Raw genomic sequence first — 27,481 nt, forward strand, 5'->3', positions numbered from 1 at the left:
GAGATTCCTTATTGGTTGACTGCTGTATCTAGTTTATGCTAATTAAGATAAGCTGTGTGGAATGTATAAATATCGCTCCAGTCCTACAATAAACGGCTCCTACTCCTGCTGTATCAATCTACACAAGTTGTTTGTCACCCCCCAGCTATTTTGCTGCAGCCGGACTGCGGCACAATCCACGGACTAGGTAATTTATAAAAAATAGAGATTTCCTTTGCTCATAATCCTGAAGATTGGGAAGTCTAAGAACATGGTACCCCAACTATTGAGCATCTGCTGAGTGGTTTCTTGCTTGGTCATGTTGTGACAGAAGGGCATCAAATAGGAAAATATCAGAGAGAACTCACTTTTCTGAGACAGCTATTCTCTTATTAGCTCTTCAATACATTAATCTGTGAATGGATTTTTCCACTTACGAACTGCCCCCTTGTCCCCATCACCTATTAAAATACCCCCCTTCAAATATCTTTAACATATGACTTTGTTGATTTCTGGGAGACAAACATGCAAACCATAGCCTAGTGCAACCATCACTATTATCCAATTCCAAAACATTTGCATCATCCCCTAAAGCAACCTTATACTCATTATCAGTCATACCCCATTTCCCCCTCCCTTTTTACCATGGCAACCACCACCCTACTTTCTATCCCTATGTATTTGTCTATTTAGGACATTTTATATAAATGAATTCATACAACATGAGACTTTCTATGTCTGGCTTTTCACTTATCAGAATATTTTCAAGGTTTATTATCTTGCAGCATATATCAGTACTTTATTTGTTTTATGACTAAAACATATATTTGGAATGAACTCTTGGAGCAATACCAAGCAATTCAATATATGTGTAATTGAGGTTCCAGAAGAAGAAGAGAGAAAGAAATGAGCATAAAAATATTTGAGGAAACCACAGCTAGAACCAAATTTGGTGGAAAACATTAACTTATAGATCCAAGAATCTCAATGAAATCCTAGCAAAATAAATGCAAAGAGAACAATACTTAGGCATATCAGAGTCAAACTGATAGAAGCCAAAGATTTAAAAGGAAGTATTGTAATAACCAGAAAAAGTGATATTTTACAAAAAGTAAAATATGATAAATACCTGGCCACAGATATATATCTTTCATAAATAACTTTTAGTAATAAAAATAAGAAAAATTCAAATTAAAAATTGAATAAGTTACCAATAGAGCTGCACTACAATAAGTAGTTCTTATTATTAAGTCGTTCTTATTATTGTAGAAGAACCAAGTTCTTCAGGTACAAGGAAAATTACTCTAGATGGAAACTCAAAGAAATGGAAAACACTGGAAATAATAAACTGGTAGTTCAAAGTATACACACACATATTATTTATATATATGTGTGTATATATATGTATATATATATAATTTTTATTCTCTAAATTACATTAAGGACATATGATATTTTAAAATAAAATTATAACACTGTACTGTTGATCTTATATAACACCCATGCATACACATCTCTGTCTACCAATACATATCAATATATATAACAACAATCCTACATCCTAAGGAAGGTAGACATGAAATTGTGCTTTTGTAATTTTCCTGTGTTTCACCTGAATTAACTAAATATTAGCTCTAAGTAAAGATGGTTATAACCCATAGAGCAACTAAATTTGATGCAGAATAATGAAAGGAACCAGGGCTTCTAAAGAAGTACTTAATTTCAGAAGTGGGGCATGGAAAATACAAGAAAGACTTGAAGTACATGGTCAGAAAGTGAAAAACTATTCACAGAAAGATGGATAAGAGGCTGGGGGTGGGGGTGAAGCTTAGTGGTGGAGTGTGTACTTTGCGTTTTCTAGTCCCTGGGTTCAATCTGCTGCAACCAAACAACACTGACTACAATAAAAACAGCAGAGTTGGGTGGAGTTCTGTTGTAAAAGCATTGGACTGATCTGAAAGAGCTCCCAATGGTCCAAGTGGGAACAATTTGAGCAACAGAAAAATAACAATAGTTATTTGATTATAATCCAAAGAGTAAAATAAAAATATATGAGTCTATGCTGATATAAATGCATTTTGAATAAACAAATGAAGATAAAGGGATAGCTCTTATATAAGAATCCCAGTTAGTAAATGTAGATAGAAAAAAGATAATGGAAAATTACCATGTGAATATCACAATAATAATTGTTGCAGGCAAAAGCTATTAATCAATGTGGTCCAATGTTTGAGAAGCATTGGAATAATTTGCATAGTCTCAAAATACCACTTAAGATATTAATCACAAAGGGAAACATAAATGCTTATCATTTCTGTGGTATTCTTGTTCAATCTAAAGAGTAGAAAATATAAAAAAACCCAATTTAGGAGATATTATATAAAATAATTGATTAGTAGTTTTCAAAAGTGTCAAGATCATAAAAAACAAGAAAAAGCCGACACTGACATACATTATAACATTTTTACAGTTCTTTATATTCAAACATCTTTTCTCCACCTGGAATAGCTCAAAGAGTTGACAATTCCACAATCATAATAGGAGATTTTTAATGTATCTTTTTCAGTAACTGTTGGATTAAAAAAAAAATTGGGAAGGATTGCTTGTTGGAGCACACTTATAATAGTTGCTCTGAAGTCTTTTTAAGATAATTTAGCATCTGTCTGACTTTGCATTCATATTTATTATTTGTTACTTTCCCAAGTGAAGTAGTCAGGAAAACTAGTTGTTCATAGTACCAGCAGGTCACAATGATTTTGTTTTCATTAGAAATGTAGATGGAGTGAAAGTGGAGGCAGAGAGGAGGAAGGTTGTAGGAAGCACCAACAGATTTCCATGGCCTCTGGCTTGCATGGCTGAGTAGTTTTTATTGAAATTGGATATGAAAGAGAAAGAGAGATAATGTAGAATTTGTTTCTTCATAGCTCCACACATGTATCCAACAGGCAATTTGGTATTCAAGTCTGAGCTCAGAGAAGAAGGGCAGACCTAGAAACAAAATTTGTGGCTATTATTGCATAAGTGGTATTTAAAGCAATAAAAATGGTTTGAAAGGTTGATTTAAAATTTATATATAATGAGAACATAAGTATTTTAAGAAATAAACAAAAATGAGGCGTGAAGAAGGAAAAGTTAAAGAGGAAGGTGGAAATGCAGAATATGAGACAAAAGTCTATGGAGTAATGTCAAGGAACAAAGTTTCAATAAGTTGAAAATTCAAATTAGGCTGTATTAGTAATCATGATCTTTTAAAAGTTCCATTTGATTACTTGGCACCTGTAAGAGTGACTGCATTCTGTTTTGGTCTGATCTTGTGGGCACAGTGCAGAGCTCAATCCAAAGCAATGGCCTCCCACATATTCTAATTAACAAGACAGGGAAAAGAACACATGACCAGAAGTAGAACAGCCTAGTAATGTGACAACCGAAAAGGGTATTGGTGACTGATGATATTTGCCTATTTCAGTGTTGTGGTGACAGAGGAAAAAAAATTAGTGGATTTTTGGAATGAAAATGAATTGAAGAAGTGGGGCTAAAAAGTGGGCAATGATGTTTCTTAAATCTTGATTGAGAAATAAAGGCATGCATGAGACATGGCATAGAAGCATATAGAAGAGAAGCATGCAATTTCCAGGCTTTATCAAAAAACTTTTCTATATAGTCATTTATACCTGTTTAATCTCATATGCCTGAAGCTTCCTCTCAGAAAACAAAAATAGATGGCAAATATTTTAGCAACTGAAGTCCAAGTAATATAAAGCCACAGGTAGATCTTTAAGAAAACTCACATCCCCAGAGCTGCTGCTTGAAAACAAAAATAACTCCATTATATTTGACCTGCTGTTGCCATGCAGAAGGAGCCAGAGGTAGTTAAGGCTTCATAAATTAGAAGTTACCTGTTGAATCTCTTCTACATACAGCCAGACAGGGGTACAAACTCTTCCCTTTCTGAGCTCATTAATCAAAAGTAGACTGCTGCCCTCACCTCCTGCCATGTCCCTGGTGGTCACCACGTGCTTAGAACATTAAATAGACCCACAGCTAAGCAGGGCATCCTTTCTCCTACCACCCGTTAATAATACCAATTACTTGGTATGCTTGTTTTCCTGGTTTCTTTCTACTGCTCTTCACAGAGTTGTTTATAATATGGGTTCAGAGAGTCTCCTGGACCATTCTTTGAGGAAACTGATTTGCTAAGGATACTCTGATCATCAAAACAGTATTTTGGCAGCACATCTCCAGAGTTGTAAGGGACTGGTTTTCAACTCAGAGATACTTTTTTGTGCCATAGTTTTCCTAGTTTTAGAAATTGTCACCAGTTTTCTTTTTTGCAGAGTGATAAATTCAACCTAGGAAAGTCAAAAACACAATTTCTATTTTTTACCTGTTCCATTCTTTTATTGTTTTAGCAAAAAGAGTTTGTTTACCTCTTGATACAGCCAGGTAGTGGGTGAGAGTGTTCCCAATACTGATAACAGCCTGAAAGCCAATAACTGTCTCTAAAGGAACCAAGAAGGGAACAAATTGAATTTGTATAGTCAGTTTTACCTGATAACACCATCAGAGACATTATAATTAGACAGGAAGTGTGGGCATGATGATGCTTGTATTGTCTAACTCAGCACCCACAAACAACTTAAAAGGAAGTCAGGGTAACAATTCAAAAATTAGAAAATAAAAATGGATGAGAAAATGAAAGGTTTAGATTATTTGATCAATGTAATTAAAATATAATGGGAACAAAATGTCTCAGAGGATAATGATCAACTCTCCCAAAAGTGAAGTAAAACTCATTCCAGTTGTAAATTGAACAGTGAGGATCCTAAAGAAAAATCTCTGTAGTCACTTAACTCTTTGCATGTACTTACACATACAACAAATTCCTGTCTACTGAGAAATTATCTTGCATGGAAAAACAAATGGACTGGATGAACTAGACCATGAAAGAGTCCTCTGACTTCATAATGGAGATTTTATGTAAACTTCGAGGTCATAGATGCATCACTTTAAAAATTGGCTTCATTGTCTATGAATCATTGAGCATTTGGGTGAACAGATTTGGAAGGAAAAAAATAAAGATTCAGAGACAACTCTCTTGGACAATTAATAAAAATGCTGTTGCAAGATGTACATTTAAATAACTGTCCAAACTTTAGTTATTTGTTTCAAGTGGGTGTTGTTTCTTTGTGAAGGTACAATATTAATGTCATCACAAAGTGGGTCGAAAATATTTTTCAGAATATGCATGTTTTGAGAGCCCACCGCTGAACTAAAGTTTCAGTCTCAGAGCAGCTAGCAACTGTGCCTTGATAAGAAATAAAGGGAATCTAGACTTGGGTGTTTGGCATCTCATGAACATATTTTACTTGGATCTTCTGTCTGGCAGATGGCCTAATGCCTAGTTGTCTGACCTATGATGAGGGGGTCCCTTATATAAGAAACTTGTTCATACTGGATACCCTTGTGGCTATTGTCTGACCTGTGTCAGGTTTATGCCTGTTTAACCATCATTCTGGTGCTGGGAGCTCCATCTTGTATTTATGAGGGAGGAGATGAAGATTTGAAGAGTAAAATTGGAAGAATGAATGCTCTACACAAATATCATAAAGTTTCAATTCTATGCTGAGTATATATTTGAGTTTTGAATGAATTCAAAGTATAGCTAATTTGTCCAGTTACATGATTTCTCCAGTAACATTCATCTATTTTGGTGTGGGCACAGAGAAGGTGGATGGCTGAGTCTGGGTTCAAATACTGGTTGGTTGAATTTTGAGCAGATGACTTGCAAATGGATCATCACAGTGATGGTTCATATAATCTAAGCTGGGAAGGCAGCAATGATAAGAGGAGGGTGTTGGAGACAGGGAAAATGCTAGGTTATAAATGGAAAGTCTAGATGGGCAAATGAAGAGTTTCAGGGGGAGTCAAAGGAGGCAGTTAGAGGACTGCAGGGATGGATTTCATTTTTAATATTGCCTTGGGGATGTCTCCTTAATATCTTTCTTTGTGATGATAGTTTTAAATCATATGACATGTTGTACTATTCCAGGAGAGATGAAGAGTTTCCAGTGGATCTTGATTTTCCTTCATTTCTTGGCATTAAGGATTTCATTGAAACTTCCTTCATATCCACCACCAATTGATTTGAAGAATTTTTAAGGATAAAAAAGAATTCTAGGGGTCAATTGTGATAACAGTAAAGGCAAAATGTCCTAAACCAAAATCAGCTATGATTTCCATCATTTATCTCTGTCAGATAAGAAAACTAATTTCTTCTCTCACTCAACAGTATTTCTTAAATATTTACCGTGTTTGAGGCATTTTTTTCTAGTTACTAGAGAAAAAAATGATGAACAAAGTAGGTAGCTTATAATCTCATGTGAACAGGTAGAGAGAATGAGAAGACAAGTGAACATGTAAACAACTATTTTCAGATGAATATTAGTCCTACGAAAACTATAAAGCAAATTAAGGAAATAGAACTGAGGAGAGTAAGGAAAGAAGTAATTTCAACAGGATGATCAAGGAATTAATCTCTAAGGAGGTGACATTTGAGTAGAGACCTGAGTGATATGAATAAGCACAATGGTCTGATATAAAGTTGAGCCTGTCATTATTGAGGAAAAGCAAGAAGGTCAGCTGAGAAGGAGAGTGATGAGCATGGGGTAGAGTGATAGGTGACAGGATAGGAGAGGTAGATTGAGGACAGTACGTATACGGCTTTGGATTGCTACCATAAGGACTTGGGATTTACTATGTCAGGGGAAGTTACTGGAAGAATGTTAGCAGAGGAATGATGTAACCTGACTTACATTTTAAAAGCTCATTTTGGCCTTATGTGGAGATCTCAGAGGTAAGAGGGTAAGCGAAAAAAATCAATTAGGAGCTGAATGAAATATTCCACATTAGAGGGAATGACCGTTTATCCTAACTGGGGGAAGCAATGGAGGTGGAGAGAAAATGGTCAGATTTAAGACACATTTCAAGGGAGAGCTACAGGACTTGCTAGTGCTTTAGGGATGGGATGTGGGGGGAAAAAAAACAAACAAACCAGGGATCAAGTCTGATTTCCTGGGTGTTGACATAAATAATACTGAACCATGGCCGTACTCATTGATACAGGGGAAACTCTGGGTGAGCACTCAGAACAAGAGCTCCTTGGAATCATGTTATGTTCATAGAATGTTACAGGGTTATGCTTCCTGTTGGGGCCCAAGGGGGAAGAAATAGTTATCTACTTTAGTATATAGAATATGAAGCCACTGTGTTTTAGTAACTCCAGGAAATTAGTTATGTATTCACAAACTTGTCAGAATGCAGCTCAAACCTACCTAGTCAGTTCTATCCAAGAAGCCCCTTCCAGGTTTTTAAGGACTGGATCTGTTATAACAGATCCTATTTAAGAATATATGAGCCCTTTCTCCATTTTTTTATCAGGGGAAATCCTAATAAACTGTTTTAGTCAGCTTTTTCATCTCTGTGACTAAAAGACCTGACCAGCACAATTGTAGGGGAGGAAAAGTTTATTTAAGGGCTTAGTTTCAGAGGTCTCAATCCATAGACAGTGGGCTCCATTCCTCAGTTCTCGAAGTGGGGCAGAACATCATGGTGGAAGAGTGTGACAGAGTGTGATTAGGAAGCAGAGAGAGGTCTCCACTTGCCATATACAATTATATACCTGAAAGCCACGCCTCCAAGTTCAAAGAGGCATAGACTAAGTAGAAAAATCAGTGGCTTTTCTAGGCCAGTTAAGGAAGAAGTTGAAGCTCAAAAGATTCTGCTGAGCTACAAATATCAGATGGTCAGACACTCTAAAGTTCTGGAAAAGGAGGATCTTGTGTCTTGATGTCAAGAAATAGTACAAGGGGTTGGGGATGTGGCTCAAGCGGTAGTGAGCTCGTCTGGCATGCGTGCGGCCCAGGTTCGATCCTCAGCACCACATACAAAAAAAGATATTGTGTCCACCAAAAACTAAAAAATAAACATTAAAAAAATTCTCTCTCTCTCTCTCTCTCTTCTCTCTTTAAAAACAAAAAAAGAAATAGTACAAATGACTAAGAGGAATAGATGTTGTATTGAAAACACAGATTTTTCTCAGTTTACAATGCGGTTACAACCCAAAAAACCCATCATAAGTTGAACAAGAGTAAAGCAAACATGCAATTAATTTAACCTAACTGAACATCTTAACTGAGCAACACAGTATAATGTAGAGTATCAATTTATCTTCATGCTTGTGAAATTATGAGAATATCTTACTGCATATTGTTAGCTGGGAAAGATCAAATTCAATCTAAGAAGTTGGTTTCTACTGATTTTGTATCCCTTTCACACCATGGTAAAGTTGAAAAGTTATCAGTTGAACAATTGTAACTTGGGAACTGTTTGTATAGGCTTTAGCTTTCTAGCCTCTGTGATAGACATAGTACATAAGGAGGCCGCTGGAATAGTGGTTGGCACCCATTCCCTATGTACACCATAGCATTTCAGCTTCAGATTTTCCTACTTGGTGCAGATATTACTCTACCCAGGATGTGAAATGAATTTTCAAAGGATCTATAGATGGCAATTTAGAGTATAGTGGAAAGGGAAAACTGAGACTTGGAGTATGACAGACCTGGTACTCATTATCTTTGTGACCTAGCACAAGTTTTTAAAATTTTCTTAGCTTTAGTTTTCTGTTAAATAAGATCATAAGTCTACATTTGGAGTGTTACACTGAGTCTTAAATGTGAAGTCTATGTCTTATTGTTTTCTTAGTGTTCAACAAATAGCTATTGCTGTTGTTTTTGTGAGCAAGGAAGAATGTTTAAGGTTAAAGTTCAGAGCCTGATATTTTGAAGTTCTAATTGAGTAACTGGAAATCTAAAATTCTTTCTATAAGACAGCTACTCTGATTACTTGTGAAAAAATACAGTTCTTTATTCCATAGCCATACTCTTTGCAATGTTATTTTGTAGTTCTTCACATCAAAAAGTGCACTCTGTTTCCTCCTTAAGTTTGGACTGGCCTTGTGCTACACTAACAGAACACAGCAGAAGTGATGTTGTGCCCCTTCTCAAAGAGGGATTAAATCCTTCCCTGCTGCCATGTAAAGGCCAGCCTGCTGAAGGATGGGAATCTATGGGAAGCAAAGACAAGAAGTACCAGTTGAAGCCATCGTAGACCTGCAGGCCTCAGTCAATTCCAGCCAAGGCATGAATGAGCCTAGCTGTGACTTGAAGAGTCATGTGACTAATCCCACTGATGATAGCTATGCCACAGACTTTTGAACTAAATAAATAGTTGTTTTAATCAATATTTCTTCTTGTGCAACAACAACAAAAAAAAGTTGACTCAAAGGATGGTGATGATAATTATGATTTTGGAGGGTAGGGTGGCAAGGGAAACTGTTCAAGAGGAAAATTCTTTTCTAAATTGGCATATTCTTCAACTCTCCCCAAACCAAAATTGTCCTTTGTTATTTTCTAAGACTTTGCCATTAGTGTTGTTCCTCCTTTTTAGTTTCCTCTCTAAAACTACTAATAAGTTTTCCTTCACTTTTTTGGTACACCCATACTACCCACTATTCCAATGTTTTGACTTATACATACCCTGATTTTTTTTTTAACATCACTTGCACTCAGAGAATAGAAGGAAAGACAGTAAAGAAAATTCATTCAGTCAGATTTAGAACAAGTGCTGTACTATGAAAAAAGAATAAATTCAAGGACTACAATAATATGGAGAATGAAAAACAGATGCAGAGAGGAAGGATGATCTTTGCACCAGAAAATTTTATATATTCTCTTGGGCCCAAGAAGCAAAGTCTGAGATATAAATGCAATGTCTCCTTGCTCTGGGTCTTCAAAGTATCATCATGGTCTACATTAGAAATCACAAGATGCAAAGAAAGTGGGTTGAGCAAGTAATGGATGTGGGCTTAAATTTCAATCAATTACTTATTGAGACCTTAAATAACTTTACCTCTCTTTACAAAGAGGTAAAGTTATTTACTTAATTAGTAAATAACTATTTATTTACTAATTATTTAGTTAGATATAATTTACTAATTATTTAGTAAGACAATAGTATCTATTATCTTAAAATACAAATAATAGGTTCAGTTTAACAATAACTACCTTGCATGTTAATAGTGAGTAGTCAGTGTGATAAAACATATGTAACACTTGAGATACTTAATGTACTAAGCATTTGATAAAGTTGTAGCTATCTTGTTTCTGAGCACTTATAAATTTTGATTCCTTAGAAGGTTGGAATATACATACATATAATATATTATTATGTATATTATATATACATATATATACATAAAATCATAGCATATATTTTATAAAATCTTTAGTTCTTGCCAATAAACATAGTTTCCTAATGAATTAATTCTTTGGAGGATTCATAATTGAATGGTGTGAGAGACCAACCTTGCATGTGACTGAGTCATACTCCCCGACTGGGTGCTGAGGCGTTCATTCACAGAAATGTGGCAGAGCTTTCCCCACCCTTCTTGGGTCTGAGGGTTGGTGGTCTTGTGCATGGGTGTGTCTTTCTACAGCCCCATGGATGGAGCTATGCTCACCTGTTCCTTTGTAATGTAACCCCTTGCCCTGTTTAGGATAGAATCTTCCATGGAAGTGCCTTGTGTGTGTCCCGTTCTCTTACTGTGCCCTTGGGTGTGGCCTACCCAGGGTCAGTCAACCTGCTGACAGTGGACATCATGAAGATAGACTCAGCCCCCTGAAACCTGACCCCTTGCCTCATTTGAATAGCTTCTCCTCAATAAAAGGGGTCAGCAAGTGCGCTCTTTCTCTCTCTCTCTCTCTCTCTCTCTCTCTCTCTCTCTCTCTCTCTCTCTCTCTCTCCCCCCCCCTGCGGACCCTTAAAGTCAGAGGAGCCATCACAGCAACCCCAAACAAAAAGGTATTTGTGTCTTTTGTGTGGTTATTTTTGCACAGCCTAATTAGCCCAATTCAACTGGAGTGACCCCTGAGCCTTTTAGTCGTGAACAGAAACCCGGCAGAATGGATTATTGGAAATGGTAGAACCTATGAGAAGGAACCTAGTTGGATGCAGTGGGTTTTGGAGGTATGCTGTTGGGGACTATATCTTGTCCCCAACCTCTTCCTGTCTCTGTTTCCTGGATGCCATGAGGTGAGCAGCTTGTCTACACTGTGTCCTTCTGCCATGATATTGTGCCTTCCCTCAGGTCCACAGCAATAGAGCTGGCCAACCATGAAATGAAACCTCTAAAACTATGAGCCAAAATAAATTTTTACTCCTTGAAATTGTTTTCCTCAGGTGTTTTATCACAGAGATGAAAAACTAACATATACATAAAATGAAAAAATATATATATATGCTCTAAATCTCCTACAAATTATTTGCAAAGATAAAAAATTAGTAGATAAACTTAACAATTGAAAACTTCAATGTCCAATGCAAGGGCAAGGAAAATTGTTTTTTTGGTTTTTTTTAATTTTTTTTTAAGAGACAGTGAAAGAGGAGAGAGAGAGAGAGAGAGAGAGAGAGAGAGAGAGAGAGAGAGAGAGAGAGAGAGAGAGAATTTTTTAAAAATATTTATTATTTTTCAGTTCTCGGCGGACACAACATCTTTGTTGGTATGTGGTGCTGAGGATCGAACCCGGGCCGCACGCACGCCAGGCGAGCGCGCTACCGCTTGAGCCACATCCCCAGCCCCAGAAAATTGTTATATCCATCAATTTATATGATAGAATGTAAATATGATTTCATTAACTTCAATGCCATACTGAGATAAATGAATAACCTTACTCCAAACACATTAACAAGTATTTACCAACTGCCAAGAAGACATTGTACTTATTGGAAATAATGAGCTTAAAAAGTCAGAGATTCTACCGTGACTTCATTTTGGAAAGGGAGACAGACATGGACCCATGTAGATGAAACTTCCAAAATTCAAATATTTATTACAACAAGGCTGTGTTGCTATTTTGTGTTTATACTTTCTTCAGATTTGTCTTGTCCTCATTATGCCTTTTTCTCAATATCTTGATTACAAGTTTTTTGAAATCATAACACTTTAATTTCCAGTCCTTGGTGGATACTTTTAAGAGGGAAAGTTTGGGGGAGTGTACAGGGAAGAAGCATTGCGAGAGGATGGTCAACATGTATAATGTTACAGTTAGAAGAAATAAGGCCTAGTGTTGTATTGCAGGGTAGGATGCTATAGTCAACAATAATGCATTGTATATTTCAAAATAGCTAAAAGATTTAGAATGTTCTCACCACAAAGAAATGACAAATGCTTAAGGTGATGGATATGCATATTACCCTAATTTTATCATTACATAATATATACATGTATCAAAATATTTATATGCCATAAATATGTACAGTCATTATGTGTGAGTCAAAGAGAAAAAAATAAAAGAGGAAAAGATTGTTAGAGGTTGACCTCAAAGTCAGTGGGCATGAGACTGTCTTCCTGACTTGTGTCTGGGTACTTCTGAGGATGGTCACCAAAGGTAGACCTAGAACTTCCCTCTTGCTGCCCCAAGGGTTGTGCTTGGAGCCACCAGCCAGCCCCAGGAAAACTGGAAATTAACAGAAGTATAGTCAAAATGTGAGACTGGGACCTTGAGGAAGTCAGAGTATGTGTGCACAGGGATGTTTCTTGATTATGAGTATTTCACTTGGAAGTCTTAGTCTAACCATTTGTAATGTCCACTCAGCCGTGCTCTAAGATACATTCATAAACGTTTACTGGAAACTCCTGGATTTGACTTATTTGTGTGACAACAGCCGCAATAACAATCACTTTAATGCGTATTATAGATGCCATGCATTTTACATACATTATTCTAATTCTTTCAATAATCCTATTAAGATCTAATTTTTTAGATGGGAAAACTGAAGCTGAGAGAGAAGATCAGGTCATTTGTTCTTCTAGTTAATGTGTTTAGAAAGTTATAGAGGCAAGAATTTGTATACTTAACATATGCTTGTTTTTTGAATCCCACTAAATATATTTTTTTAAAGATAAAACTATGTACCCTCTTACACACTTTTAGGTTTACCTCTATTTTATAATTTAGTAATTAGTTTTTTTAAAATACATTTTAATAGCAACTTCATATTTGTAGAAAAAATGCAAAGATAGTTCAGAAAATTCCTATACTCCTATATCCAATTCCCCATTATTAACATTTAACATTAGTATGCTACACTTGTTATAATTAATGAACCAATATTGATGGATTTTTATCATGAGCTAAAATTGTTATTCAGATTTCCTTAGTTTTTACCTAATCTTGTATCCCTTCTCTGCTCTGGGATCCCATTTGGGGTACATGTTGCTTGGCTATTATGGATGCTCAGCCTCTTGACTGATGATTTCTCTCTTTTAAAAAATAATTAGGTATATTTTACTTGTATTATGTAACATAAAAATAAAATTCATAACACATAATTACTATTTATTTTAATATTACTGAGGAATCACTTATTTATAAAAATGTCTACATATTTAATGTATACATCTTGATGAGTTTGGACATAGCTATGAAACATAATACCAATACCATGATTAAGGTACTAAATACATCATTTACAAAAATTTCCTTGTGTTCCTTTGTGTTTGAGTATATATAAGAACACCTAACATGAAATCTCTATTGGTAACATACTTTAAAGTGCACAGACAAAGCCATATGTGTAACTGAATACTCTCATTGAATAACAATTGGCAGTCCTTGATTTTTTTATGACCTTGCAGTTTTTAGGGGCGGGGGCAGTTACCAGGGACTGAACTCAGGGGCACTTGACCACTGAGCCACATCCCTAGCCCTATTTTTTATTTTTTATTTAGAGACAGGGTCTTGCCCAGTTGATTTGTGCCTTGCTTTTGTTGAGGCTGGCTTTGATCTCATTCCTCTTGCCTCCACCTACCTAACCACTGGGATTGCACATGTGCGCCACGGTGCCAGGCTAACCTTGCAGTTTTGAAGAGCACTACTTACATGTTCCATAGAATGACCATCTATTGGTATTTGCCTGCTATTTTGATTATACTGGAAATAATTCATTTTTAGCTAATTTTTAATCATTAAGGAAATATAACATATACAATTTCTGAAATATTTTAATATTGATATTTTAAACAAAACTGTCAAACTGTTCTTTTTAATTATATCCAACCTAATCCAAATACTTGAGCAATTTGAGAGCTACCATCATCTATTTAAAACATACAAAAAGCTCTTTTTTAATCAAGTAATCAAACATCATTTTCTCCTTGAGCCCTGAATTTTATTCTACCTCCCCCTCCGTGTTTTATGCTAGGAAATCATACTTATATGCTTAATATTATTTCATTGATCCCTTTTCATACTTGTTTTTAATAAAACTGTTTATAAATTTAAATAAAATATTTTATTAAATATGTTCATAATTATATTATTGCCTTATAAATATCAGATGTAAAATATTACAGTTTGATAATTATTAAAATCAATTTAATTAAGCCCTTACCAAGATGAATGGAATCTTTCCCAATTAGTTAATACATCTTTAGATGAACATTACTTTACTTGAGATAAAGTTCAGCTTCTACTCACGTAGGTGAGTAGATGAGAATGAAACTGATTTCATTATGATAAGTAGATGAGAATTAAATAGATTTCATGATGATTTCCCTTAATTTTTAAATGCTTTATAAATTATATGCCAAACATCTCAAAGCATTCTAGCATCAAAAATCATTTTTAGTGATCTATTAGCTGAACATTCTACTAGGTCTATCCTCAATTTTGTTGAGAGCAAGGAATTGAAAATCGACTCACTTGCAAAGATTTGTTATACTGTTGTTGGAGTCATTCATTTCCCCAATTTCTGGGAACTGAACCAAAAATGTTTTACCAGTACTTTTCAAATGGCTATTAATTATTTCTGTTATGTTTGCACTAGGGTCCTATATTTTAACCCAATACACTCAGAAAAAATTTAGAATATGAAATAGTAACAGCTTCAATATGCTTTTCCAGTAGAATAGTTTGATAAAATTCTGTCTCTCTCATATTTTATATGCTTTAAACATAATTTATCAAAAACTTGGGGCTCCAGATAGTTCAATTAATATAAAATTGCCACCCTGAATCCTAATTAGCAAAGCCAGAGATTATTGGCAAACCAGTCAACCAAATCAAATATACTCGTTGTTAGAAAAAGTCTAGCTTTGCTTTTTTAATCCAAGCAGATGCATTAAATGTGCTTCAACAACTATTATGAAAAGCACTGGAAATAAATCATGGCATGCATCTTGTATGATAGATCTCCCCTCCCCAAGCACTTAAATCTCATTTAGTATAACGTAGAGACAGTATGATTAGTGAATCAATTTTTATAAATCAGAAAATAATATATCATGTTATTTTTATGATCTAATTTATAATAAATGTAAAATTATACAATACCCAATGTAATGGGTAGCTAAAATAATTGTTCTGAAGTGAGGAATATAGTAAATCAAAGATGGCATGCCTTTCCTAAGTGAGTTTGTAGGTAGGCCTTGAACTCTAGAAACATATTTTGGGAACTGTTAAGTAAGTATAATATAAATATTCAGAATCCTATCAATTTTTGTTAACAAAAGAATAAAACTTCTTTTCTGTTTATGAAAGAATATTTTTATTGTTAAATTGACATGGAAACTAGCATATAATTACATATTTTACAATAAGAGAGAAAATATTAACCACTTCATAAAAGAGACTAGTATATAATTAGAATAAATATTTCAGGGCTGGTTTGATAAACTATACTTCAATGACCTTGTTGAATAATGCATATGAATCTATTTTTAAAAAATCACATAAAATCTTTATATGTGGATATACTTTCCACTAGAAAAAAACTGAATAGTCCTGGAAATTATTCCAACTACTTTTAAGAAGACTTAGTGTTGCTCAGCTATACTGCTTTGGCACAAATGTATCTTTCATTTATGAATATTTTGAATTTCTGGAAAAATTGCTCATTTTAGAAAAGCAATTTTTAGCTTTTAGTGTTTCTTGACAATGTTCGGATTCTCTCCCAGGGGGCAAGGCATTCTTTGAAAAAAATCTAGGGAGAGAGAGGAAGAGGTGAAAACCGCCTAATCTTATGTATTTTCACAAAGGTCAACATATCACATTTCTGATGCTGTGTGCTCTAGTTTTATCAGAAATATGCATAGACTGAGAAAGAATCTTGATTAATCAACAAAGAAAGTTTTCCTGAATACACTGTTTTAATTGTATTTTGCTGGTGTCCTAGACATTATTATATTCTAGGACAAAGACATAGATTCAGTGTAAGTCATGGAGATGTCTTTGTAAAATGGGAAAAGTATTTTGTTTTTTTCCCCCTAGTACTGCGGATTAAACCCAGTGGCACTTTACTACTGAGCTACACATCCAACAGCCCTTTTTATTTTATTTTGAGTCAGGGACTCAAAAATTGCACAGTTAGCCTTGAATTGGTGATCCTCCTACCTCAGTCTCTTGAATAGCTGGGATTACAGGAGCCACAGTGTCAGGCCAAGAAGAGCTACTTTAAAAGGTAAAGTAGGAAAGGGAATCTACTTCATGCTGGGAAAGAGTCCATATGAAAGCTGAGAAAATGAAAAAATAGATTCCCTTAAAATTTTACCCCAATATGATCTGTCCCAATTCTAGCTTTGCTTCTGCCACAAAAACTGTTATCTTGACATTGCTATCTTGGTACAACATTCAAACCCTGCTCTATTTTCTGATTTGTATATTTTAGCTTCATCTTTGAAAGAAAGAAGAGCCACTCCTAGTTATGTCTGTCCTTGACAGATAGAGACCCTGAACATGGGCACTAACAACAGTGCTTTTCTTTTTAGTTGTGCCACACCTTGGCACTCCAAGGCATCATAATGGATCTGGAAATGATAATATGAACAAATCAGGATGCTGAGATAATGACCCTTAATTGAGCATGCCTTCCTTTTTAAACATTTCAAAAATACATGTACTTTATAGCAAAATCTGATAATAGAAAATAAATACTGTCATTCAGAAATAATGGTGTGATTGTTTGAGAACATATCCCTATCTATTGATCTGTGTTAGTAAACCCACATATATATTTGAAATATAATGAAAATTGTTTTGAAGCTTAAGTTTTAAATGTTAGGTACATTAGAACATCTTTTATATTAACAAGTGTACCACTGCAACATAATCTTTAATGGCTGCAGAATGTTCCACTGCTTGGTTGAATCACAATTTAGATCAATCCAATACAGTTCAATGTTTAAATTATCTTCAGCTTTCCACTACTCTAAGGAACTATGTAATTAACATCTCTGTAGATAAATCTCCTAATAGTCCCTTAGTTATTTTCTTAGAAATTGCTCCTTGGAAGAGAACTCTGAGTTAACATTTAAGGCTTTTAGTACATACTCTCCAGAAAGGTTATATCAATATACACTCCCACATGCAACATATGAGGGTCTCCTCAGAGGCTCATATGCTTAACTTGAGAAAAGGTAATATGTCTGGCTTTGGTAAGGAATGTGTAAATAGCATACTGTTTCAGGAATGTGTGAATCTTCTAGAAGAAAAACTATAGAGACCTTTGGTTTCCCTTCCTTGCTCAGTAGTCTTTTTATGGCTCCTCATTTCTAGACTTTATAAATAGATACTTAAGTATCTACTGAGTTTTGGCAAATAAGTCAAGATACTTATTCCACCACACATGAAAGCAGGTTGTGCTGTTGGCATCTAGATGGTTTGAGGCTTTGATTAACTACTCAAGCTGCATGGTCCTAAAGCTTGGCTTATTTCCTTATTGAAGAGCTTGTTAACTTGATGTCAGGAAGTAGCAGAGGCTGATCCACAGAGGTGAACTATTTATACAAGGCAGAAGCAAACTTGGGTTTGTATTATTTAAAGTCACCATGGGGTCAAGGCAACAGTGTTTCTCATAAAACAAATAATTAGTTATTACCTGAAAAAAATATCATAGCAATGACAATGATAAAAATAGGACATTGAGAGAGGTTATGACATTTCCTTCCCTAGAAAGACATTGAAAATAGACTGGAATTTTGATTAGTAGAGAAGTTATATGTGTGACTGAAAGATACCAATATGACTAATGAAAAGATTGTCTCAGGACAGAATAGGACTGAGGAGGCATATGAAACGCAGAAAAAAACATCAGTGAACTTGTATTTGGACTTTAGTTATTAATTTGTCTCCCTACAACAGATACTTATTGAGTGTTTTCTCCATTGCAGAACCTGAACTAGCTTTTTAAAAATTAGACCTTTATGGTTATATATAGTAGTTGTGTTTGTCCTGATAAACTAATACATGCATGGAAATTGATTTCAATTTGTGATCTCCTCTTCTTTCCCTCCCTTGTTTCACCCCAGTCCTTCCTCCCCTTTCTCATTCTCCTCTCTCTTCAGTACTTGACTTCCTTTTGCTCATCTATTAATTTATATTTGATTAGTTCTTTATATTATCCTATCCTTCCTCCCTTTCCTTTTTTTTTCCACTCTAGCTTTCACAGATGAGAGAAAACATTTGACCTTTTTTCCTAAGTCTGACTTATTTCACTTGACTTGATATTCTCCACTTCATTTATCAGCAAATGCCATAATTTCATTCTTTTTTATGGCTCACTAGAACTTCATTGTACATATATAGCACAATTTCTTTCTCTGTTCATCTACTGACAGGCATCTGGGTTGATTTGGCTATTGTGAATTGTGCTGCTTTAAACATTGAGGTGGCTATATCTCTGTAGGATGCTGACTTTAGACTTTTGGGGAAAATACCAGAAAGTGGGATAGTTGGGTCATAGGATGGCTCCATTACTAATTTTTTGAGGAATCTCCATACTGCTTTCCAGAGTTGTTGTACTAGTCTGCAGTCCCACCAATGATGTACAAGTGTACTTTTTCCCCCTCAACCTTGCCAGCATCTATTGTTAGTATTCTTGATCATTGCCATTCTGAAGGGAGCAAATTCCCTGATTATCAGAGATTGTGAACATTTTTTCATATATTTGTTGGCTATTTGTGTTTTTTTCTTTTATCTATTTAGTTCTTTTGCCCATTTATTGATTGTTAAGTTTGAGTTCTTTGTATATTGTAGATATTAATCCTCGTTTGGAAAGGTAGCTGGCCAAGATTTTTCTTCCATTCTGTAGGCTCTTTCTTCATGCTTTAAATTGTTTCTTTTGTTCTACAGAAGCTTTTTAATTTGATGGCATGCTACTAATTGATTGTAGGTTATTTTTTGTGTGTGTGCTTTGGGGGTCTTGTTAAGGAATCTGATGCCAGCACTTATGATAGAGTGTTGATTATGGTTTGTTTCAGCAGTTATAAAGTCTAAACTAGGTTCTTGAATACAATGGTCAGCAGAACTGACATAATCTTATCCTCAGATCTTACAGTTTAGGGGAAAAGATGAACATTAAAAAGTGTTTTTAGTTCCAACATGTAAAGAGGGTGGAAGTCTTCATTCCTGTGTTTACAACAAGAAAAAGCTGAACAAATAAAGATTAATGACTTTTCTTGATCCATTAGAAAAGAGATTTTATGTGATCCATGAGATCACAGGGCAAGGTGCCATACTTAAATCTGGAAAGAGGTGAATTTGTAGGGTCATGCTGAGATCTGCTTACCTGGAGCAGAAGTTAAACTGACAAGAACATTTAAATGATGATGCTGAAAAATCTTAATGCTTTGTACATTTTAAAGAAATCATTTAGGGTGTCAAAGAATCCCACAAAAGAATGTAGAATCCAACTCTATTACAAATATCTGAAGCAGCCTCATTGGAGGAATTGGGGGAAAGGTGCTGACTTCCAACATTAGAGATGAGTATAATCTGTAAGACTAAAGGCAAAAGGAACTACAACATAAGCACTGTACTTTAGTTGCAAAATAGTCAGGGTATGTGGTAATGGTATACTTATAGGTATGCTGGTGTTGAATAATTAAGGAACTGGATGGCAGATGGTCGGAGTGAGGTTTTCTACTGTTGGGATAGGAGTTTGTAGATAAGCATGGAGAGAAGGCTAGAACAATCCATATGGTAATGGACAGAGTTGGAAATATCAGTACGAACTCATGTTTAGTTTAACATAAATACAGATGACTATGTGTGTACATTTGCTAAGGTGCACACTAATATTTTAATTTCATCTGAGAGAGCCTAGAAAGACACCCACTGTCAACAAGTGCACCTACAACCCAGATATTGGTTTCTAATGTTATTCCTCAGTAAAAGGAGCCAGTGCTCTTGGAGAAAAGTTGACTCTAGGGCTCTTGTAGGAAATACACAAGATAAACCTGGAACATCTTGTACAACCAGAAATATTGAAGTGCCAAGACCAAAATCAAAACCTCTCAACCCACAATGTGCAGGTAAGTCAAAAGAATATATGAGTCAAGAACATAAAAAAATAGAAGCATCAAATGAAAGACCTCTTAGTTGCCAATGCCAGAAAAATATTATGATTATATAATGAAGTAAATATTATATAATAAATATTATATAATTTATGTATTAAATACATATCCATGACTCCATGATAGTATAATTATTGAATAAATGAATCAATGAGTACAAAGACAAATCTATGAATCAGAATTTCAAAGATTTTATGTAGATATTCCACACTCAAGGAGGTAAAACATAATTCTCCACTTCTTAACTGTGGTCTGCACATGGTGACTTCTTAGAAAAATACAGGATGGAAAGGGGAAAAAAGTAACTATTGTGGAATAACCTCACAAACCCTCTCGCCAGATGATCAAGGTTAACAACAGCAGTGAAGAGTCATATTGATATTATGTATCCTCTTATGATTTGCTGAAAAATTAAAACTTTATCTCTGTGGTCTTCTAAAGCACACAAGTCCTTTGTAACCAAGAGACAAATGTTAGACAACTTCCAACTGAAGAACATTCTAAAAAATACTTGACTAGTACTTTTCAAAACTGCCAGGGTCATTAAAAATAAGGAAAATCTGGGCCGGGGTTGTAGTTCAGTGATAGAGTACTTGCCTAACACGTGTGAGACACTGGGTTCGATCCTCAGCACCACCTAAAATAAAGGCATTGTGTTATCTACAACTAAAAAATGTATTAAAAAAAATAAGGGAAATCTGCAAAACTGTCATAGCCAAGACAAGAATAGACATGTCTCTAAATATAATGTCGTATCCAGAATGGGATCTTGACATAAAAAAAGGACATTAGGTAAAAGCCAAGGAAACATCCAAAAAGTATGGACTTTAATCATTGATAAAAAATTAATGTTTGTTCACTAATTATAATAAAGATATCATACATGTTAAATGATATTAGAGGAAATTGAATTTTGAATATATGAGAACTTACTATATTATCCTTGCAATTTTCTGTAATTCTGAAACTGTAAAAATTTTATTAAACAATAACAAAAAATATAAAATTATAACCATAATGAATGATGGCTCCAAAATGTCTACCAAGGGATGGCTTAAAAGATTGAAAGGAAGGTTTTAAAGAGTAAATTTGAAGTGGCCTTTGGTTTTATAAATAAGCATAATGTTTACACTTTGACTGTGTTCCATATACAACAACAAAGATTTCCAAAGTTCTTTCTTTGATATAAGTATGGCAAAAGATGAATTGCCCATGTCAAAAATTGTTATATCTCTGTGGGTGGGTTGGAGGGAACTTCTGAAGAGATCAGCTATGAAGGAAGGCTTAGCAGGGCTATATCACCTGTAATATGAGGAGATTGGGGAAGACTTTCTGCATAGTACTCAGGCAGCATCCAGTCAACTGGTGGTTATAGAGGAAAGAGCATTTCAAACCAAGGAAACTGCATGTATGAAATTCCACCAGAAGAAATTAGACTGATGAGTTGGAGGGCAGGAAGAAGGCCATCACCAGTTGAGATGAAAAATGAAGATCTGTGGTGGACAAGACTGGTTCAAGGGAGACCTGGCAAGACCTTGTCTGCATGCCAATGAATTTTTGTGTTTATCCCTAAAACGCTAAAAAAATAATCCAAGGGATTTAACCAAGGCATTGAAGTCATTTTGGGGGGATAATCTATGACTGAATTACAGAGTGTGGATTGAAGGATGGCAAAATATAGGTGCACAAATTAGAGAAGGAGTGGTAAGAGGAGACTACAGTGGTCCAGGTCAGAGATGATGGCTCAGCCCAGAGACAAAGAGTTGGTGAGAGGCTGGATACAGATAGAAACCCAACTATAATGAAGTAGCAGTTTGAATACGGATAAGTCATCCACATTTCCTGATGTATAAATTTTCCTTTAAGATGTGACTGACACTCAGGGTAGAATTCAATTTACAGTTGTCTCTTAAAAATCATTAACTTTCTTATAAATTAGCAATGTTTGAGAGTTGTTTCAGAGCAAAGCATTATCATTTATGTCATAAAATTGAGAAGTAATTTTCCTACTTAATAAATCATCACATTGCTTTAATCTTCACATTTTAAAAGATTTTAGTACTGAAAATCAAAAATGGTGAAGTCTTAAAACAGGACAATGAGGAAAGGTTAAATGAGTTGAGGAAAGGAAAATTAAGTGATGATTTGATGACTGTTTTTAGTAAAAAGTTACAGAGCAGTGTGTACTCAATTATTCTGTTTTCATAGGGGTTCTAATGAGAAAAAAAAATGACTTAAATTGCTAGGGAGGAGTTGGAAAATGCTACCGATTCTGTGATAGATTATAGCATGAATTGTAGAATTTTCAGGACTGAAATCCATAAAACTAGGTCAGACAATCATTTGCCTTAAGTATTTGAATTTTCCTTCATAAAGGCAGGTAATTGGATCAGAAAACTCCTGGAGGTCTCTTTTAACCTTTTCATTCTTTTAGAGACAAGATTACTATCTGCCGATTCTTACTTGGTGGCAGCTCCCTTCATTATATTCCTTGAACCTTACCATAACCATGTGAACCTGGATCATTGTGCCTGCTTTTTAGATGTTAAACATTTCTCTTCCTTCCTCTCTTTCTCGGTACCTTAGAGAATTTTTCTGGATGTGAAAGGAATAATAACTGGGTCTTCAAAACAGCTTATCAATCTTTCTATGTATAGCAGTTAAACTGTTTATTGTCACGGACTAAGGGATGCAAAAATAAAAACTATTCCTCAGTTCTGCTTGATGGTGAAAATGTTATTTTGCTAAGCTAAGAAACTTAGTTATTGCCAGTTTATGGTTCAGCCTCTGCAGTCTCCCTCCTGCCGGTCCTTCCCCTCATCTCCTTGAGTGGCAGCTGAGACTAGGGGGAATTCTGGTCTATGTGACATCATGAGGTGGGCTGATGAGGGGAGTCTGTGGTTGTCTTCTGACTTTGCTTGTGTGTCCTCAAGGGTGCCTTGTCCTGTCAGGTCTGGGTGTTAGCAACACAGGCTGCTGCGAGGGCTGATGGCCTTGTGTCCTATCATGGCTTTCAGTTATGTAGATATCATCATTTGTTTCAGACTCACCTCAAATATAAGCTTTGTTTTGGTCTGCTGTGAATTTCTGTACTTTTCTTGGAGACCTGATTACTGTCAGGAGCTTTGCCATGTGCCTCTGGATCTGGAGGAGACTGGAGGGGAATGTACCAGGCCCAGGCCCACTTCTTTCTCTCCCCATTGCTTCTCTACTTTCTAGTGTTCTGTAGATGTGTAGGGACTCTTCTCAAGGGTTTTCAGTAATCCTAGAGAAAGCAGGCTATACCTCCTGTGTCCTACAGTCTCTACATTAACCTGCAACCTGAAATTATAATTTGAGTGGGGGAATGTGGCAAAAGCTTGGATACTCCATATTCTTTAATTGTTTTGCTTAATTTTTGAATTCCTGCCAGATTCCCTCTTTTCTTATAGCCCATAGAAAGTTTCAAACAACTTTCTGGTGGTTGAGAAAGAAAGCTATTCTGTACCAACCCACATTTTTCTCTGCTCTATGTTTTGAGTTTTCTAAGTTTTGCTGTTAATCAGTACGTCTAAGCTTTTAGAACTTTCTCAAGTACACTAGAAAATTCCCCGAGAAAAACTAAGCCACATACAAACTATAATCTTTTCAAATACTTAACCTTTGAAATGAAAAGCCAAGCCTTTTAAAGCTAATTTTGAACAAAAATCTCAAAATTTAATGCTGTTTTCTTTTTGGATTTCTTTATATCCTTTTTTTCTAGGTAATAAATCTCAGCTTTCTGGTCTATATTTTTATCTTCAAACAATAACTTTGATATTGGAACTTTATATAGGGTACAAAAATAATGAGTATACAGCTTATTGGCTTACTATAAAGTGAACACCAGTGATCCCATTATTCATATAAATAGAACATTATTGCTATTTTAGGAACCTCTTCCTTCCCAGATTCCACCCCATCTTCAAAGGAAACAATGGTCCAACTTCTAATACTATAGATTAACTTCATCTATTTTGAATGAAGCATGGAGGATGTATTAATTCTGTCTGGCATGTCTAGCTCAATATTACATCTCTGAGAGCCATTCCTGGTGTTGTGCATAACAGTCTGTCATTTCCATTATTATTGTAAGAATATTCCACCTGCTGTGTATTTATCAATTTTGATGTTGATGGACATTCAGGTTGTTTCCAGTTTTGGGCTATTGTAAACAATACTTCTAAAATTATCCCCTTAAATTTTAGTTGGCACACATTGTATATTGTATACATGTCTTTTTTTTTTTCCTTGCTACAAGTTTATTCAAAACAAAATAATCCCCTCCAACCTCACTGAGGTGGCTGATCATGTCCATGACCAAATCCACCTTTAAACTGATCCACCTCTAAACTGGAATTCCGTTGCTGACCCAGTCCCAGCCTTGGCTTTCTTGTCAGCACCAGGAGGCACAGCACTCTGTCTATAGGTGTCTGTCAGCTTCCCCTCCTCAGTCTTGCAGACTGCTAACCCTGCAGACCTTTAGGCCAAGGCCTGCCAGTTTCTGGTCAGCTATAGCACAGAGTGGGAGGCACAATCTCACGCAGCAGGTGGAGATACTTGCAGAGATGCCCTCCTTGTTAAGGTACCAGTAGAAGTAAGTGTCTCCAGGAAAACTGTTCCTTCACAAAGCCTTGAGAGTTGAGAGACCGCATGGCCTTCATGATGTGAAGGCTGGGCACATTCCTGTTTGCCAGCTCTGCGTGCTTGAGCACGTGGAAATCCCTCTTGGCTACCATTATTCCCTCCTGAAAAAGGAGTTCATAAATGGCAATCCTAATTTTCTTGGGCATTAACATTGCAGAGGCTTCAGGGTCCAAGGCCAGGCTGGAAAGCCACTGTATACATTTCCATGGGAAATCTTTGGAATGAAATCTTCATTTTTAATTGAAGTGCTTAGTCTAGATGCATTGTTATTATTTTAATAGTTTTCTAGCTTGACTTTCTCTAATGCTTTATCTATACTATTGATGGAATATTCTTTATAAAAATTAGTTCTAATTCTGTCATTTCTACTTTTAAGCCATTTTGATTAATATCCCATTACTCTGGGAATTAATTGCAAACTCCTTCCATGGCTAACAGGGCTTTCTAAACTTTGACATCTGGCTTGCTTCCTCTTTCACTCTTTTTCTATCAAAACTTTGTTCACCTTTCCTACATGTTTCTTTCAGAAACTGTTTCCTCTACTATAAACCCTATTTCCTATCATTTCTTTCCTATTTCCATCTCCATTCCTCACCATAGTTTTATTTGGATAACTCCTACTTAGTGAAGTCACAGTTTGTCATTTGTGAGATAACATAGAAAGTTGAATTGTCAAACTCAGGAAATTGCAACATTGGAGTGAAACCTGAAAAAGTCTGAGCATGTTGATGAAGTGACTTTTAGGCCAATTCTTCCCAAATGAGGATATGTTTTAGAATCTGTGAGGGTCTAAGTGATGCTTAGTGGTATAATTTACACAAAGGGAGCCATTTCAGTTATAGAATATCTTCTCCTTTATATGCCCCATTAGTTAGATAGCTTGCATTTTCCAGTGAGCTGTGTCCTATAAATTCACAAGCTAGCGCTCTACTTACAACAAGCAACCTCAATAGATCAGAGTTAGACTATATCAGAGAAGGGAATCTCTCCATTAAAAAACAAAACAAAACAACAAAACAATAGGGCCTTCATTAGTGTGTTTCAAAGGGACAGAGTATGGCATCTCTTTCTAGAGACTGATTCTTCACAATTTCTTCCTTCCCACAGAGGTAGATTGTAGCCCTGCTTTCCTTTCCAACTTCCTGGAGTAAGCAATTCTGCCTTCTTCATTTGGATAGGTATCCCTACCAGTATTGCCTTGATTTCTTGTTTTTTCCCACTGAAGTGGTTTCTGATGTATTATAACTTCTTGGTTTCCAATTCCCTTAGCCCTCCACATTGTGAATTCCATTTAGATATTGATTATGTGTATTTTAATTACTGTGGTGTGCCTGATGCTTGACATTGAACCTGGACCATAATAAGGATTCAAAGATATTTCCAAATCGTGGAATTGTCTAAATATGTCTGCTCCTTTATACTGAAGTCATTTGTTTAGTTGGTATATAAGTTGACATGTTGCCTTTAGAGCTTGTTGAATAAAGTTTATACATAGTTAACTTTGATGGATGATTTTAGCATGGCAGGAAGAAAAAGATTCATGGGTTTTTTGTACAAACCTTGTCATAATAATTAGATTTTATATTCTGATCGAATATAAAGCATAATATATGTCTTTGACCTTTCCAGAGATGTTTTATTTATTTCCAGGCTCATTTCTGCTGAATGACTTTGTGTTTCATTATCTTTCTCTTTTTCTGTCATTTATTCAGTCTTCTCCTTTTCTGTCGAATTGTCTATCTGCATCTGTTTGTAATTTATATTTTCTTTGTTTTTCTTTAAAATCTGTTCTCTTTCCCCAATTTTTGTCACCTCCAAGAATTTAAAAACTTAGATTTCTCTTGTGTTTGAATTTGAGATTGAAATAGATACTTCTTGTTACGATAAATAATTAGTGGTTTAGAGGAAGCTTTGCTCACAAAGCTGATCTCCATTTTATCCAGGAAGTTGACTGATAAGATTATGGTAAAATGATAGCACTGATAAGATTATAAACTCTTGCAATTTCAAAATTATGCCATAACATCTCAGTGAAAAGTGATATATTCACTTGCTGATCTGGGCTCAAACAATACCTCACTTTAATACGATTCATAATATTAATGTTGAGTTCATGTGATAGCTGACATTTTTCTGAAACTAAGGCATTATCAGGTTTGCAAATAGAATCTGATACTAACTGCCTCCCCATGGAGTCTTTTGAATCAGATATGTCCATGCCCTCATATTCCATAAACTGGTTCAATTGTGTCAATCTTTTTTTCCTCCAACTTGCTTCTCTGTTCTAATTGCTGCTAAATCTCTTTTCAGATAGCATTTATAATATCATTGGCTTCACTGAGTGTGAATATATCATTTATGTAATTA

The 27,481-nt window shown here is 35.4% G+C and overlaps 1 pseudogene; it reads right to left on the minus strand.

The window, feature by feature from the left end:
* Positions 1-24,759: 24,759 nt before the first annotated feature.
* Positions 24,760-25,266, minus strand: LOC101971068 (small ribosomal subunit protein eS10 pseudogene; annotated as a pseudogene).
* Positions 25,267-27,481: the final 2,215 nt, after the last annotated feature.

The sequence above is a fragment of the Ictidomys tridecemlineatus genome, chromosome 7, assembly GCF_052094955.1.
Source record: "Ictidomys tridecemlineatus isolate mIctTri1 chromosome 7, mIctTri1.hap1, whole genome shotgun sequence".
NCBI classification, from domain to species: Eukaryota; Metazoa; Chordata; class Mammalia; order Rodentia; family Sciuridae; genus Ictidomys; species Ictidomys tridecemlineatus.